The sequence below is a fragment of the Loxodonta africana genome, chromosome 14 (genome assembly GCF_030014295.1).
Source record: "Loxodonta africana isolate mLoxAfr1 chromosome 14, mLoxAfr1.hap2, whole genome shotgun sequence".
Classification (NCBI taxonomy): Eukaryota; Metazoa; Chordata; class Mammalia; order Proboscidea; family Elephantidae; genus Loxodonta; species Loxodonta africana.
This window is the reverse complement of record NC_087355.1, coordinates 20,088,508-20,105,585: the sequence shown is the minus strand read 5'-3', so window position 1 is coordinate 20,105,585 and position 17,078 is coordinate 20,088,508. Positions and strand designations below refer to the sequence as shown.

Sequence of the window (17,078 nt, the reverse complement as noted above, 5' to 3'; positions counted from 1 at the left end):
ACACTTCCATAAAAGGATGTTAAGGATATCATCAGGGCTCAGAATGCAAACTGCACTTTAAACACCCCCATCAAAACTAATGATGGATTAGAAAGGGCCATTGGTGCCTATGGACCCCAGTGCACTGGAGAGGAGTGTTCGCATCTGGGGAGCCACGAGAGCCAGGAAGCGTTTTGGCGGAGCGTCAACTCACCTGCGCTCCATATTTAGTACTTATCAAGCTGAATGAAACCAAAGCTGTCATTTGTCATCTGCATTGCCACTCACGACCCAGGAGAGTCCTTTCTGCTGACAAAGACTTCATAGTAAGTGACGGGAGGACCACCTTTCCCAGCCTTGGAAAAGCTCCTAACTGTCCCCCATCAATCATCGGGGGAAGGGGCGCCTCCTCCCGGCAAGCCGGTCCCTGGGTCCAGCCCGCACCTTCCGTGCTCCTGGCCTGCCGGGCTGCGCGCCGGCGCCTGAGCGGACAGAGCCCTCCTCGGCTGTCAGTCACCAGCCTCCCTATTGTCAAGCCCCGTGCGCCGCCGCCAGCACCGCCAGCACCGAGGTTTTGCTTTGCCGCAGCGGATCTAAACCTGCAAAGCAAAGTGATTGATTGGCTGGGAGACTGGAGGTGAGCGGCTACACTTCCACATTAAAAATAAAAGAAAATAAATAAAATCCACAGGGAAGCGCTGCAAAAATCTGCAAAGCTTCACAGGAGACTTTTGAAAGGCTTGGAAAAATGCCACTCTTCCTTGAGAACACTAACTTGCGGAAAAGCTTTTCTCCTAGACTTCTGAAAGACAGCATAGGGCTCATTAAAATAAACAAATCTTTCTTTTAGGTGCACGAGGGCACGTGCATCTGGGAATTTAGGCAGTCCTAAAATTAATTAGGTAGGAGCCTGTGTCTTTGGCCCCTCTGGCCCCACACACCTGAGGATTTGTATTTTGATGTGCAACAACAAACTGGCATCGGATAAAAAACGTAACTAATTAAGTGTAAGCACTGCATAGCTGCAGGAAAGGGCCGCCCTCCATTGCACATGTCCATGACCTCAATTCTGGGGGGTGACATGGGCCCAAGGAAGAACAAAGATTGTACACGGTGTACCCCGCCATACACATTATTTTGTCTTACACAAACACACATACACACACCCCTATTATTTTAAAGTTTATGAGCGTTTTATAAACAGTTCTAACGCTTTTCACTCTGCAGCCTGTAATTACTTTGTGTATGTAGAAAAGCGAGCGAGAGAGAAGAAACCCCCAAGAAATAGGTTTTTAAACGAAACTCCACCGTTGGTAGCACGGCAACCCTGACTGCGTTATCTGCTGAACAAGGCAGCTCGGACTGACCCCGTGGCTCCTGGAAAGTCAATAGGTAAGATTCGGGGTTGTTTTTAATAACGCCGGGTTAGTTCAGTGATGGCTGGGCGTGCTGAACACTGAAAGCCTGCAGTTATACTGCACCGACTGTTTGGTTTCTGTGCATTTGTTTTAAATCATGAGAAACCTGATACAAGCACGAAAGGAAAGGAAGACTAAAGAAATAAGATGAGGGAGAGTGGCTTTCTCCCACAAAGAGCGCAAGCCTCGGGCTAAATAGTGAAATACAGACATTTCTTAGAGGCTTGGTCCTTTAAGCAGCGAAACTTTACTTACCTCTCAAAGCCTGCAAGGGTGTATGAAAAAAGAGAGCAGGGAATTCTTGCACCCACTATACTAGAAATCAACCCTGTGCAGACAGAAGTGACCAGAAAAATGCAATCAGCCTCACTGCATTGAGTAAACGGTGGCACTTGGAGTTTAAATCAGCAGCCATGCACGAAACTGAAAATTCCTGACAATTAAGGCTTAGATAACATTACCTGGAGCCCACCCAACATTACTAGCTATTCTTTGCTTTATCCTACTTGCTTTACTTCCTTTAGGAAAAAGAAAATTAGCTTTACTGTTTTGTTACCTTGTCTAAACTAGTCGAAAATCATTTCCTGACAAAGAAAAGAGAGATAAGGGTACTGTGGTTTTTTTCTGATTAAGGGACCTTCCCTTCTGGCGAGTTAACCCTTTGGTGACCCACTTATTTTCTGCTTTGAATTTTTTGTTGATACCATGTGTTTTCACTAATGGAAGCATGCTGAATCATTGAGTGTGTCTGAATTTTTGGTAGGTACTATGGATTTTTTTTTCTTGCCCTCTCCCACAAGCCTACCCTAAGTATTTAGAGGTACATATGAAGTACCACCAATTCTTCCCCAGAGCGCCCACTGAGGGCTATTGGTACATATGTGTAACCAATAAAAATCTTTCAAAATTTCTATTTTTCCTACCAAAAATTTAGACACCTCATACCTGTAAAAACTAACTTGTGGCACATACCCATTTCTTTGGTTTCAAACAGTCATAAAGGCCCTGCCCTGTGGCAGCACCCACTGTCAGTAACACAGCAGCTTCCCAACAAACCCCAGAGGCTGAAAAAGTTCATAGTCCCTGTACGTACCACCAGGCATGAGAGGGTTTAAAGGTGTAGAAGAGATCTACATTATTTTTCTGCCGTAAGTTATTATTCAGAGCCCTGGTGGCTTAGTGGTTAAGATCTCGGCTGCTAATCAAAAGGTCAGCAGTTCAAATCCACCAGCCACTCCTTGGAAACCGTATGGGGCAGTTCTACTCTGTCCTATAGGGATGCTATGAGCTGGAATCGACTCTATGGCGATGGGTTTGGTTTTGGGTTTTTTTAGTTTATTATTCATTCAGGGCATTCATATGTATACGTATTGAAAGTGAGTGGTAAAGATAATTGAACTTTCAGACAGGTCTGGCCAGCAGGAGATTCCCATCTTTGATCCCATCTCTCCTCACTAAAACACACACAAAACACACCACTCTAGAAAAATCCACACAGACAATTCTTTATTCAAAAATGACTTTTTTAGAACCTGTCATCTTCTCACTGCCTGGTTTTCAACTCCTGACAGACAAAATGCAGAGGAGACCAGCACAAGATGTGAATTGGATACTTTGTGGTAGACGACAAGTGTCCTTAGAGACAATTTGTCTTGAGAAATAGTAGAAAATGTGAGAAATGTAAAAAGAGGTTTTTCTCACACATGGAAAGTGAGCTTGAAGAACAGCGTTGTACCAGAATACAAGTGGCCTTTTTTCCAAGCTATATAATGGAAACACCCATTGTAGTTATGGTCAACTGGTGTTAAAGTTTTCAGGCTTTTGTGTAGGGCAGTCAGGTCAAAGTATGAATGTGGCCTTAAAAGTTTCAAGTCACTTATAACAGAAAAAAATGACATAGAAGTCTTCATGTCAATTGGACAGAAACCTACCTGTATTTTTACAAAAATAACACGTCTTCGTTTGCTTGCCAACTGTACCCCAGCCCCCAGGTAGTTTTATAAGTGCGCTGTGCTAATTTTTTTTACATCAACATGTAAAAAAAAATTGGCATTATAGTGCTTACAAAACTACTTTGCAGGGGGAAGGTGCGGTTGGCACACAAACACAGAAGGTGCATGTTATCTTCTAAAAACATGGTACTTCACATAAACTTGTCTAGCAATGCCTGAAACGAAATCAAAGACCTCATCACTGCACAGGTTTGAGAGGGATCTGTCTTGACCAAACCTTCCTCAGCTGGGCAGTTATTACTGAGGTAAAGGGGATGGTGACAATACATTGAAAGTGCCCTGTTTCTTCATGACAGTGATTTGCAAAGTGTAATCTGGGGCACCCTGAAATCCTTTTGGGGGGATCCACAGGTCAAGACTATTTTGATAAGAATCCTAAGACATTACTTGTTTTTTTCACTTTGTTAACATTTGCATTGATGATACAACTGCTTTTGTCATGGTACGAATGAAGGGGGCACCACGTGCAGTGGGAAAAAAAAAGCCAGTTTCACTTAAGATGAAGCAGTAAAATTATTCATTTTATTAAATCTTGGCCCTCGAATGGACATCTTTTTTTTTTTTTTTTTTTTCTGTTTTATAAGCAAGGAGATGCACATAGAGCACCACTGCTGCAAAGTGAAGGGTGACATTGTCCCGAGGAAAGGCACTTGTGTGACCGTTTTGCCAGCTGAGCTAGCCACTTTTATTTCTTCCCCACGGAGCACCATTTTTTACTTGACAGGATAATGTGGACTTGGATATCTGGCAGATGTTTTCTCAAAATGAGTGAAATGAGCCTGTCATTTGGAGGAAAACAAGAGACAGTATTTCTTGTATTTGTTGCCAATGATAAAATTCTAGCTTCCAGTATAAAATCAGAATTTTGGAAAAATTATATCTGGTCCTATAAGCTTGGCAGCTTCCCAAGACATAAAATCTTTTCTGAGGAATCTGTGGTAATATTAACAAACGCTATTCTCCGATACTGTCAATCGAACGGTGTTGACATTTGGAGTATCTGCATAATTCAGTGAACTACCCTTCCCCAAATGGCCACGCATAACGTTCCAAAAATCAAACATCGGAAAAAAAAAAAAATCCATTCAAAGTGCAAGATGACCATTGGATAGTAACGTAACAGAGTATGAAAAATTCACTGATACAGTTTCAGATTCCTTACTAAAATCAACCTTTAACAAAGTACTGCTTGTCAAGTTTTGGTGTAGTATCAGACAGAACTGTCTACAATTATCTCAAAGAGCTAAAATACTTCTCCTTTTCCAACTACTCACTTATGTGAGGCTGAGTTTTATTTCTATACTTCAACCAAAAAATTTATTTCAACAGATTGAATGCAGGTATAAAAAGCTGGTTCTCTTTTTTTCAGCCAAACATTCCAGAGGTTTGCAAAAATGCAAAACATTGCCATTTTACTGACCAGTAGTTTTTTGGTTTGGAAGATATACTTATTTTTCATAAAATATGCCAATTAAGTTACCATATAATGGGTTTATTCTTGTTATTTTGAAAAGAATTAATAAACACTTAAATTTTTTTCAGTTTTAATTTCTAAGTACCAATAGCTGTAAATTACATACACTAAAGCTCTTGAGGTCTTCAGGAAGTTTTTATAATATAAAGGGATACTCAGCCGAAAGGGTTTGAGAATTCCTGGCCTTTGTTATGCCTGATTCTATAGTTAAGCCCAGATCTCAGCTCTAGGCTTTTAGATCTGGCCCTATTCATAAGCTCCTAGTTCACTTATTTTCATTAAGGTCTTGAAAATGTCCTCAGTTCTAACGTCTGGTATCTCACAGGACTTGTTGATGAGTGATGATGTTCTGTGTTTTTTAACCTGAGGATAACATAGAACTTGACAAAAAAAATGCTCACACATTTAAAGTATGGGAGGGCAGGATCAGAACCACCCGCTCACCACAGCAATGAAACTCTCAAGAATGGGGCAGAAGGACTGTTTCTAGCACAAAGCAATGCCACTCCATAACTACCAGCTGCCGACAAACTGACCCTGACTCACAGCAATCCCATTTGTGTCAGAGTGGAACTGTGCTCCACAGTTTTCAAGGGTTGATTTTTTTAGAAGTAGATTGCCAGGCCTTTCTTCTGAGGTGTGTCTCTGGGTGGACTTGAATTTCCAACCTTTCAGTTAATAGCTGAGTGTGTTAACCATTTGCACTATCCAGGGTAGGCCAGAGTCAAAAAGGGACCCCATATCCAAACAAACCAGTAGAAGAGATTAAGCCAGCAGCATGGAATTATGGGTCGTCCCCCACTTAAGACAGGGTCCCATTCTGACAACTCATTGTAAGATGGTTCTGACGTAAGTCGAATACTTTTTTTTCTTTTAATTTTCATTCTTATTGGCTTTTATTATCAGTGTCTTTATAAATCTAATCTTTATTTGTATTTAGGGGTTGTCATGAGAATGATAACATCAGTGAATTACAGGCTGCAACATTGTATGCAGTACATATTACAAATGATAAAATGTCAAAAAAAAAAAAAAATGGACAGTTGTAAATGCAATTCATCGTAACCTGAATATGTCATAAGTTGAGGACGGCCCGCACTTGAGGTTGGATTTAGCCAGAACACACTTATCTTAGCATCAGAAATAAAACAGGATTATACTAGCAAGGAGCTGGTATCTACATGCTGCCCCTCTCCTGCCCGCAATCTACATACTCACATTACTTAGAGTCGCCTTGCATAGCCCTTGCCCCTTAATTTTGGTCTTCAAGTTTCCCATATTTCATTTCTTTTCTCCAGAGGAAGGCTTCAAGGTGTGCTATCTTCCTCTTGAAAGTATATGTGAAACCATGAAGGAGCTAATTTCTTCTTTTAACAACCCCATAGCTGGCAAAGCTCATCTGCTGTTAATCCCCAGAAGCCTGTTTCTCAATCTAATTTATTACAACCCCACACCGGTAACAGTCTCCTTCTGGTACAGAAATATTTTTATTCCCCTTTAATAATAAATCCTGTTCCACCAACTAATGAGAGCTGAGAAGTGTATATCTCTGACCAGTAGTACCTTTCTGAATATACCTGGCTAAATGACAAGATCCTTCTTCAACAGTGTTTGTCTTTCTTCCCTTTCTATATGTGTATTTATGCTTTTTTTTTTTTATCCCCACTGTTATGAACCCTGAAATTGCAAGGAACCTTGAGAAGTAATCTCTTCACAAAATTGTTGGCATTGGTTCTCTGGAGTATGGTGAAGGAAAGAGACAGATTTTATTTTACACTTTATTTATGTCTATATTGGACTCTTTCAATGATCTGCTGTATTATAAAAATAGAAATAAGTAAATTGAAACGTTTTCTAGAGCTTCCCTCTGTCTGCTCATGGACGAAGAGAATAGATAGGACTTAAGAACGATAAGCATGAAGTGAGAAAACTATAACAAGAAATGTACTTTTGACATCGAAACTCATAAAGGTAGGAACTAACACCACATAAAAAGTTAGAGTTTACCAGGGGCATTTTTGAGAATCCAGAATGTCAAAGACTATGATTTGTCCAGCTTCTTTAGAATAGAAATTAGCAAACAAAAGAAATAGACTGATCTAAATCTTATGAAAACAACCAGAAGGACATCCCTGAAGCAGATGCTACAAAGCGTCTAAAGGGTATGATAATGGTTCGAAGGTGGCGGTGAGATCCAAGAGAACAAGAACGAACAGACTAGTGGATTTCGAAGTAAAACGGCATTGGGAATTTCAGTTAAAACAGTTTTGGTTAAAACAGAAATGTTGCTATAAAGAACCAACGTTGGTCTCAGTCATCTGATCTAGTCTTAAAGAATATGGGTTATTCCAATAAAGTTCATTAAGTGTGCCTCCACCACTCATCTGTCAATTTGTCGTACTGTGCTAGCCGGCATGTTACTGTGATGCCGGAAGCTATGCCACGGGTATGTCAAATACTGCCAGCACGGAAATCCATGGCGGAGAGGTTTCGGCAGAGCTTCCAGACTAAGACAGGCTAGGAAGAAACACCTGGTGGTCTACTTCTGAAAAAAAGAAAAAAAACTGACCAGTGAAAACCTTATGAATAGCAGTGGAACAATATCTGAGCCCCTCGGGTTGGTAGGCACTCAAAATATGACTGGAGAAGTGCTGCCTCCTCAGAGTGGAGTCGATCTTAATGAGATGAACAGAGTAAAGCTTTCCGGATCTTCATTTGCTGATGTGGCAAGACTCCAAATGAGAAGAAACAGCTGCAAACATCCATTAATAATCAGAACATGGGATATAGGAATGAATCTAGGAAAGCTGGAAGTCCATCAGAAATAAAATGGAGCACTTTAAAATCAATATCCTAGGCATTTGTGAGCTGAAATGGACTGATACTGGCCATTTTGAATCAGACAATCATATGGTCTGCTACACTAGGAATGAAATTGAAGAGGAGTGGTGTCATATTCATTGTCAAAAAGAACATTTCAAGATCCATCCTGAAGTACAACGCCATCAGTCATAGGATAATATCCATATGCCTACTGGAAGAACAGTGATTACGACTATTATTCAAATTTATACACCAACCACTAATGCCGAAGGTGAAGAAACTCAAGATTTTTACCAACTTCTGTAGTCTGAAATTGAATAACATACAATCAAGGTGCACTGATGATTACTGGTGATTGAAATGTGAACGCTGGAAACAAAGAAGGATCAGTACTTGGAAAATATGGCCTTGTTGATAGAAATGACAGGGGAGATCACATGATAGAATTTTGTAAGACCAATGACCTATTCACTAAAAATATCTTTTGTCAACAACATAAACTGTGACTATACACTTGGATCTTGCAGAATAGAATACACAGGAATCAAATTAACTACATCTGTGGAAAGAAACAATGAAGAAGGTCACTATCATAAGTCAGAACAAGACCAGGGGCCAATAGCGGAACAGACCTCAGTTGCTCATATGCAAGTTCAAGTTGTAGTTGACAAAAATTTTAAAAAATCCACGAAAGCCAAAGTACAAATATCCCACCTGAATTTAGAGAGCATCTCAAGAATAGATTTGATATACTGAACACTAATGACTGAAGACTAGACGAGCTGTGGGATGACATCAAGTGAATATATGAAGAAAGCAAAAGCTCATTAAAAAGACATAAGAGAAATAAAAGACCAAAATAGATGTCAGAAGAGACTACAAAACTTGCTCTTGAATGTAGCTAAAGTGAATGGAAGAAATGAAGACGTAAAAGAGCTAAAGAGAAGATTTCAAAGGGCGACTCAGGAAGACAAAGTATTATAATGAAATGTGCAAAGAGATGGAGTTAGAAAACCAAAAGGGAAGAACATGGTCGGCATACCTCAAGCTGAAAGAACTGAAGAAAAAATTCAAGCCTCGAGTTGCAAAAATATATCAAGAGAAGATGAAAGGAATACACAGAGTCACTGTACCAATAAGAATTAGTCGATGTTCAACCATTTCGGGAGGTAGCATATGATCAGGAACCAATGGTACTAAAGGAAGAGGTTCAAGCTGCACTGAAGGCATTGGTGAAAAACAAGGCTTCAGGAATTCACAGAAAACCAACTGAGATGTTTCAGCAAATGGATGCAGCACTGGAAACACTCACTTGTCTATGCCAAGAAATTTGGAAGACAGCTACCTCGCCAACTGACTGGAAGAGATTCATCGTATCTGTGCGCATCCCAAAGAAAGGTGATCCAGCAGAACGTGGAAATTATTGAACAATATTATTAATATTACACACAAGTAAAATTTTGCTGAAGAGAAAAAAAAAAGGTTGCAGCAGTACATCAACAGAAGACTGCTAAAATTCAAGCTGGATTCAGAAGACGACATGGAATCAGGGATATCATTGCTGATGTAAGATGGATCTTGGCTGAAAGCAGAAAATACCAGAAAGATGTTTACCTGTGTTTTATTGACTACGCAAAGGCATTCATTTGACTTTGTGGCTCATAACAAATTATGGTTAACTTCTGAAGAATGGGAGTTCTAGAACACTTCACTGTGCTCATTTGAAATCTGTACATAGACCAAGAAGCAATTACTCAAGCAAAACAAGGGTATACTGCATGGTTTAAAATCAGAAAAGGCATGTGTCAGGGTTGTATCCTTTCCCCATACTTATTCAATCTGCATACCGAGCAAATAATCAGAGAAGCTGGACTATAGGAAGAAGAATGTGGCATCAGGATGGAAGGAAGTCTTATTAACAACCTGTGATATGCAGATGACACAACCTTTCCTGCTGAAAGTGAAGAGGACTTGAAGCACTTACTGATGAAGATCAAAGACCACAGCCTTCAGTATGGATTACACCTTAACATAAAGAAAATAAAAATCCTCAAAACTAGACCAATAAGCAACATCCTGATTGTCATGGATTGAATTGTGTCTCCCCAAAATATCTGTCAACTTGGCTAGGTCATGATTTCCTTGTAGGATTGTATAACTGTCTACCATTTTATCTTCTGATGTGATTTCCCTATATGTTGTAAATCCTATCACTATGATGTAATCAGATGGATTAGCGGCAGTTGTATTGATGAGGTCTCCAAGATTAGGTAGTGTCTTCAACAAATCTCTTTGAGATATAAAAGACAGAAGTGAGCAGAGAGACAGGCAGACCTCAAACTACCAAGAAAGCAGTGCAAGGAGCAGAGTGGGTCCTTTGGCCTGAGGCTCCCACGCTAAAATGCTTCTAGACCAGGTAAAGACTGATGCTTCACAAGGACCTTCCTCCAGAAGGTCCGGCACCCTGAATTCAGAGTTCTAGCCTACTGGACTGTGAGAGAATAAACTTCTCTTTGTTAAAGCCATTGTGGTATTTCTGTTACAGCAGCACTGAATGACTAAGACACTGATAAATGGAGTAAGGGTTGAAGTTGTCAAAGATTTCATCTTACTTGGATCCACAAACACCCATGAAAGCAGCAGTCAAGAAATCAAACGATGCATTGCATTGGGCAAATCTGCTGCAAAAGACCTCTTTTAAAGTGTTGAAAAACAAAGATGTCACTTTGAGGACTAAGGTGCACCTGGCCCAAACCATGGTATTTTCAATCGCCTTATATGCATGGGAAAGCTGGACAATGAATAAGGAAGACCGAAGAAGAACTGATTCATTTGAATTGTGGTGTCTGCAAAAAATATTAAATATAGCATGGACTGCCAGAAGAACGAACAAATCTCTCTTGAAAGAAGTACAGCCAGAATGCTCATTAGAAGCGAGGATGATGAGACTTTGTCTCACATACTTTGAACATGTTATCAGGAAGGATCAGTCCCTGGAGAAGGACACCATGCTTGGTGGGGTAGAGGGTCAGCAAAAAAGAGGAAGACCTCAACAAGATGGACTGACATAGTGGCTGCAACACTGGACTCAAGCAGAACAATGACTGTGAGGATGGCACAGGACCAGGCAGTATTTCGTTCTCTTGTACATAGGGTCACTATGAGTTGGAAGCAACTCAAGGGCACCCAGCAACAACAACAGTCACGTAGTTGCAACCAACTGCAAGTGGGCTGGGAAATTTGATACAGCCAATGAAATGTTTGCTCAGCACTACTGCCTATGTCACAAGCATAAAGTTTTATCAACACCTTACATATTTCTCTGTCTCTCCACACACACATTCGCACACACTTAAGATACAGAAGTATGTTTACACAGACAGCTACTTCCTATTTTAAGAATGAAGAAATATATTCTCAGGCTCCTTTGCAGTTTAAATTTCAATCACTCTTAGGTATTATAAATGTACTTCTAAAGATGTAGGTAAACGTTTTATGTTTCGATCTGGCACAATACAAATTTAAAGTTCCACAATTCTTGTTAATACATTTAAGTTGAAGAAAATACTATTTTTAAAAAGACAATTAGATGCTATATTGATATTTCAAAATCAGTTCTCCAAATGATATCTTTAGTCAAAATCTACAAAAGGAAAGAACACCTGACCTTTACTGTAAAAATTAAGCCACAGTCAAGAGGATTCCCTGCCCTGCTTTCAATGCTATCAAGCTCACCACAGATATAATGCTATTTAGCGTTTTCTAAGAGTTTAAATACAACAGAGTGGAAATATAAGGTCCTTCAGAAAGGTCCTGCTGGCCCCATGAAGAGAGATGGCAAAGGTCTAGGAAATAAGAATGTGAAGGATTAATGACCATTTCGAAAGGCAAGGAAAGAGAATTTGGACCCCTGGTGGCATAGTGGCTAAGAGCTCAGCTGTTAACCAAGAGGTCGCCAGTTCAAATCTACCAGCAGCTCCTTGGAAACACTATGGGGTAGTTCTACTGTGTCCTATAAGGTCACTATGAGAACCGACTTGACGGTACCTAACAATGACAGCTGAAAATTCAGGGGCAAATTATGGAGATTAGCTCTGTTTTTTTTTTTTTTTTTTTAAATTTTTAACTTAGAGGGGAATCATTTTAAACAAAGCAAAACAAACATCATACTAAGTCAATGCCTTTGCTCACCCATTTTCAAGAAAACCCTAAAATTCTGATTCATCATGTATGGGTATTTAAAAAAAATTCTCCCTCCTCATAATTTGTACTGAGAAGTATTGTTTTGTGATCTCTCGTACTGTTGATTGAGTACATAATTCTACGTTTCCTGATGACAAAATCACCTTCAACGTGCGCTGCGTAAGTACTAAGTCCCTGTGCTAGCTTCGGATTATCGAGTTTCTTTTAGCTTATACTTACTTCGCAAGGCTAACAAGGATAGCTTTACATTTATCATGTAAAAAAAGGAACCTGTACTTAACTTTCTCATGAAACTCAGGCCTGCAGAAATGGAAAATATCATCACAGTAGAATAAACTGAGTGATTAGCAGGCCTTTCTAGGAAAATTAGTTCATTAATTAGTTCATAAAGTATACAGAGAATGCAAATTTATCTATTTTTATTGACATCCACCTGATTTATGACATTCTTGTCCAATCAAATTCACCTACCTACACTGAAATCATTATCTGGACATAGAGTGCCTTCAGGCAAAGTAACAGCTGAGGAGATATAGCCAGGGATTTTTTTTAAAGCCATAGATTCACTAACATTTACAGGTGCAAATGGTACTACTTGCATCAGAGGCCTGTAGTGACTTGAAAGGTATAACATGACAGGTCTTCATTTATTGTCAGGGCACAAGTTAGGAACTAGTTGGACATTTTACCCTATTATTACAAAAAAGTAAACTACAAAGTTTGAAGCTATGAGAATTGATAGAATGAAATTTTTAAAAGCTGTACAAACACCCTAAGCTGTTATTCATTTGTAAAATACATAAATCTGATTCGTGTACACAGACGTTTGGGGCAATTTTTTATTTATTGTCACTGGAGTATGTTTATAAAGAGATGTTTACAGTTGGACAAGTCCTGAGAATTCATCTAGATTTCAAAACTACAAACACCCAATGGTGTTTCACTTCCAAAATTTATTTTCTCATTACCTACCCTGTTTAAAACTTCATTTCTCAGCACACATAAGAATGGCACTTGCCACACAAAGGAGGCTAATATAATTAAACCAGATGATGTGCCCCACAGTAAAACCAGCCATTCATGAAAGCTGGTCAACAGAGGCCATTTCAAACAATGCATATCTCAAAGTAATTGAAAGTAATCCCTTCTCTCTACTGATTTGGTTTCCATGAAGTCGTAAGCACATGTGTGCCCACAAAAGGAGACTTATTAAAACCTGATGTGGTATTAGAGCTTGTCATCAACAGGGTTAGAATCATTTTTGAGTCTTCAAAAAGGAAAGCAATTTTCAATTGTATTTGTAAGCTTACAAAAACATTATGCATATGAAAGTGGATGCTGTTTATTCATTCATTAAGGGAAAACTAAAGAATGTTCTCCTGACATCTGGATTGGATTTTACACACAAAATTTGCATGTAAAAGTGGGAGGAGACTAAACCAGTTTTCAAGGATGGACAGATTAGCAAAACACTGCAATTTAGCAATTTAGATTGTTTAGAAAATTTCTTATCAAGTCATGAATCTCAAGTATATCTTTCTCTTGGCTCTTTATTGTAGAACATTATGGAAATGTGTCATACAGCAACACTTTGGACTTTCAAAATATTGTTTGTCATCATTAGTAAAACTAGATTTTTACAGCTACAAAGTAAGTCTGGCTTTACTGAGACCCCAAATTTACCAAGACCTGGTGGGTCCCTGGAGGTTTTGTTTGCTTGTTTCCTGATCTTTTTTCTATTTCCTGATTATATTTGGTTTTAATCAGGGATGAAAGTACAAAAGATCAGGATTGATATGTTTCTGGACTTTTATTTTAGGATCTCCTGCATACTGCTTACGTAACTTAAAATACACATAAAAGGAAGAGTGTAAACGACCATGAACTGTTTTTGCAATCAGCAAAGAGCAACATTGACAATGTGCTTTTCCTCATTACAAGAGCACTACTTCACCAAACAGATCATATGTGAGAAAGAAGCTTAGTGATATATATTTGAGAGAGCTAAAGTGAAGGGGACATCCTAGAAAACACATTATAGAATCTCTGGTTTTGAAAGCTATCTTAAAGTACACCTAGATCAACCTTTAACCAATATGCAAATATTCCTGTCTAGTGACAAGGAACTCACCAGGCTACCTGTTAATTTTGGGCAGCCCTTAAGATTAGAAAATTTTCCCTTTTATTGGATAAAATTCTGCTTTCCTCTCTCTTCTACCTATTTAATCATGTGCTATTCTTCTGACCCACACAGAATAATTATATATTCTTCTATACAGCAAATGCTTTGAATACTTGAGGTTATGTCCATCTATTCCTCAATACTCTCTTACAAAACATACTTTATGTGGTTTAGAGGTAAATTATGAGAGAGAGGTGAAAGGGTTATTTTGAATTTGGCCATTGGCTGGTTGAATATAGATCCTATAAAACCATAGTTATACAAATAGGAATAAAAAAAAATAGGAATACAGCATATTTAATGCTCAAACCAAAACAAACAAACAAACAAAAAAACCAAACCCGTTGCCATTGAGCTGATTCTGTCTCATAGCAACCCTACAGGATAGAGTAGAACTGCTCCATATGGTTTCCAAGGAGTGCCTGGTGGATTGGAACTGCCAGCCTTTTGGTTAGCAGTTGTAGCTCTTAAGCACTATGCCACCAGGGTATCCATTTAATGCTCATCTGGCTCAGAAAGATTTGATCTGGACTATTAATCATTGCAGCATAGTGGTTAAGTGCTACAGCTGCTAACCAAAGGGTCAGCAGTTCAAATCCACCAGGCGCTCCTTGGAAACTCTATGCGGCAGTTCTACTACGTCCTATAAGGTGGCTATGAGTCGGAATCAACTCGATGGCACTGGGTTTGGTTTGGTTTTGGTATTAATCATTGCTTTCCAAATTCACTAATACAAATTTCCTTATATACCACCACTTTACATGTTTGGGCCAAATTCAACTCAGAAATCCTCAAAAATCTGCATAATTAAATTGGTAATTAATTTAAAGGAAAAGTAAAGCCAGGCAAGAAAGGCAGACTTTGAAGATCCAAGCTAAGAGTCATAATTAAGTACAGTACTTTTTTTTCCCTGAATAGTCATTGATCTACTTTTAGCAATTAGATTTTGAGGAAGCTTCCACACTTGGCTCCCAATTTTAGAATACAGGATCTAAAGGAGCCACGCAAAAGAAAAACAACCATCACACCATTAAATAATGGCTCCAAGCTCAAGTACTTAACCTACAGAGCGAAGCAGGGGTTGATCAGGATCACCCAAGGTGGAAAGGGAGACACCAAGAATTTGCATGATATTACTACTACTATATTATTATATTATATATTATACTATATTATTACATGATACTGATACTACTGGTGCATATAGAGCAATCAACCCATCAGCGAAAGGAAAGGTGAAGGACTGAGCCATGTCTAGAGCAGGTGCCTCAAGTCTTTGAAATAAAGTTCATTCTCTCACATCTTTGCGTTGGTTTGAGGCAGCTAAACATTCAAAAGGAAGGACTATTGATTTTGTCAATTATTTCATAAGACTGGGTTATTTTCTAAGACTATCTCTTTTGCAGAGTTGTCAAAGAGGCAAAAACTCCAACGCTCTTGGTCTTCACTAAACCAGTTGCCACCAAGTTGACTCCACCTTACGGTGGCCTTGTGAATGGCAGAGTAGAACTATGTGCCATAGGGTTTTTTTTTAATATATATTTTATTGCATTTTTGGTAAGAGTTTATACAACAAATTAGGTTCTCATTTAACAATTTCTACACAAATTATTCAGTGATATCAGTTACATTTTTCACAATGTGTCAACATTCTCATTAATTCTGTTCTGGTTTTTCCATTTCCCGAACCCCTTACCGTTTCATCTTTGATTTAGGGTAATTGTTGACCGTTTGGTCCCATATAGATGATATTTTAAAGGAGTGCAGTGCTCCAGGTTATATTCTTTATGAGCCTCTCTGTTATTTAGCTAAAAGGTAACCTCAGGGGATAGTTTCAGTTCAAGATTAAAAGAGTGTCTCAGGGCTATAATCTCAGGGAGTCCTCTAGTCTCAACCAGTCCAGTAAATCTGGATGGCTCCATAAGGTTTTCAGTGCTGATTTTCCAGAAGTAGGTGGCCAAGCCTTTCTTCCGACAGGCCTCTGAGTGAACTCAAACCTCTAATCTTTCAGTTAGTCTCCATTTGTACCACTCAAGGTCTTCACTAGGCATGGGCAACTAAAGAAGCTTCCCATTGGAGAGGATAACTAATCTCTCAGCAAATTTCCAAAAGTGTTCTTTGGAGCAGCTTTCTAATGACCCTCTAATATCACTTTCAACAATGTCTGAAGAGACAAGGTTCCTTAAATCCTTGCCATATTACATTAACCGTAGCCCCAGAGTAATGTTTAAGTTTGTTACATTTATTAAACAATTATTTATGTACAAATTTTACATTTAAAGGCATTAACACTGGCGATTAAGGAGGCACAGTGGGTTACTGGATTTTTAGCAAAGCCTCTTCTCCTTAGTTTCCCAATTCTATCCAGCTGTTCCTGCTATCCATTTCTCACCTCTTCTTTGAGACGCTGGCAGACAAATATAGCTGCAGTAGGATACAAACTCTGAATCAAATTGAATGATATGATCCAAAAGTAGCAGTCCACTGTGCTGTGGAAGGCACTATTAGATGCTCTGGGGAACCTCAAGCTGAATTCTCCTTGTTACTCTAGGGAAAGGGATGGAGGCCATAGAATTGAACTGGAAACACTGGACAGAACTGGAAGTAGGTGCAGTGGCCTGAAACAGAGTGAAGGTCAAGTTTGCAACCTTCCAGGCTACTTTGTGTATCTTAATTCTTGTACCAGCAAATTCTTCTCAGAATGTCCAATTGGGAACAGTCGCCCAGTATACAGTGCCAGAAGGAGAAAGAATTTTATAGTCTGGGTTTTCCAGTTGTCCAATGTAAGGAAGTGTATTCCAGCTACAAAGTCACTGGGTGGCACAAAATGGTTAACATGCTCGGCTGCTAACGGAAAGGTTGGTGGTTCGAGTCCACTGAGATGCCTCGGAAGAAAGGCCTGGTGATCTACTTCCAAAAAATCATCCTATATAGTATGGTTCTACTCTGACACACATGGGTTCGCCATGAGTCAGAGTTGATTTGAT

General features: G+C 39.2%; 1 protein-coding gene across 6 annotated transcripts in view; it reads right to left on the bottom strand.

The window, feature by feature from the left end:
* SULF1 (sulfatase 1) overlaps positions 1-17,078 on the bottom strand; it is a 224,842-nt gene that overhangs the window by 92,154 nt on the left and 115,610 nt on the right. The gene's annotated exons all lie outside the window — the stretch shown is intronic.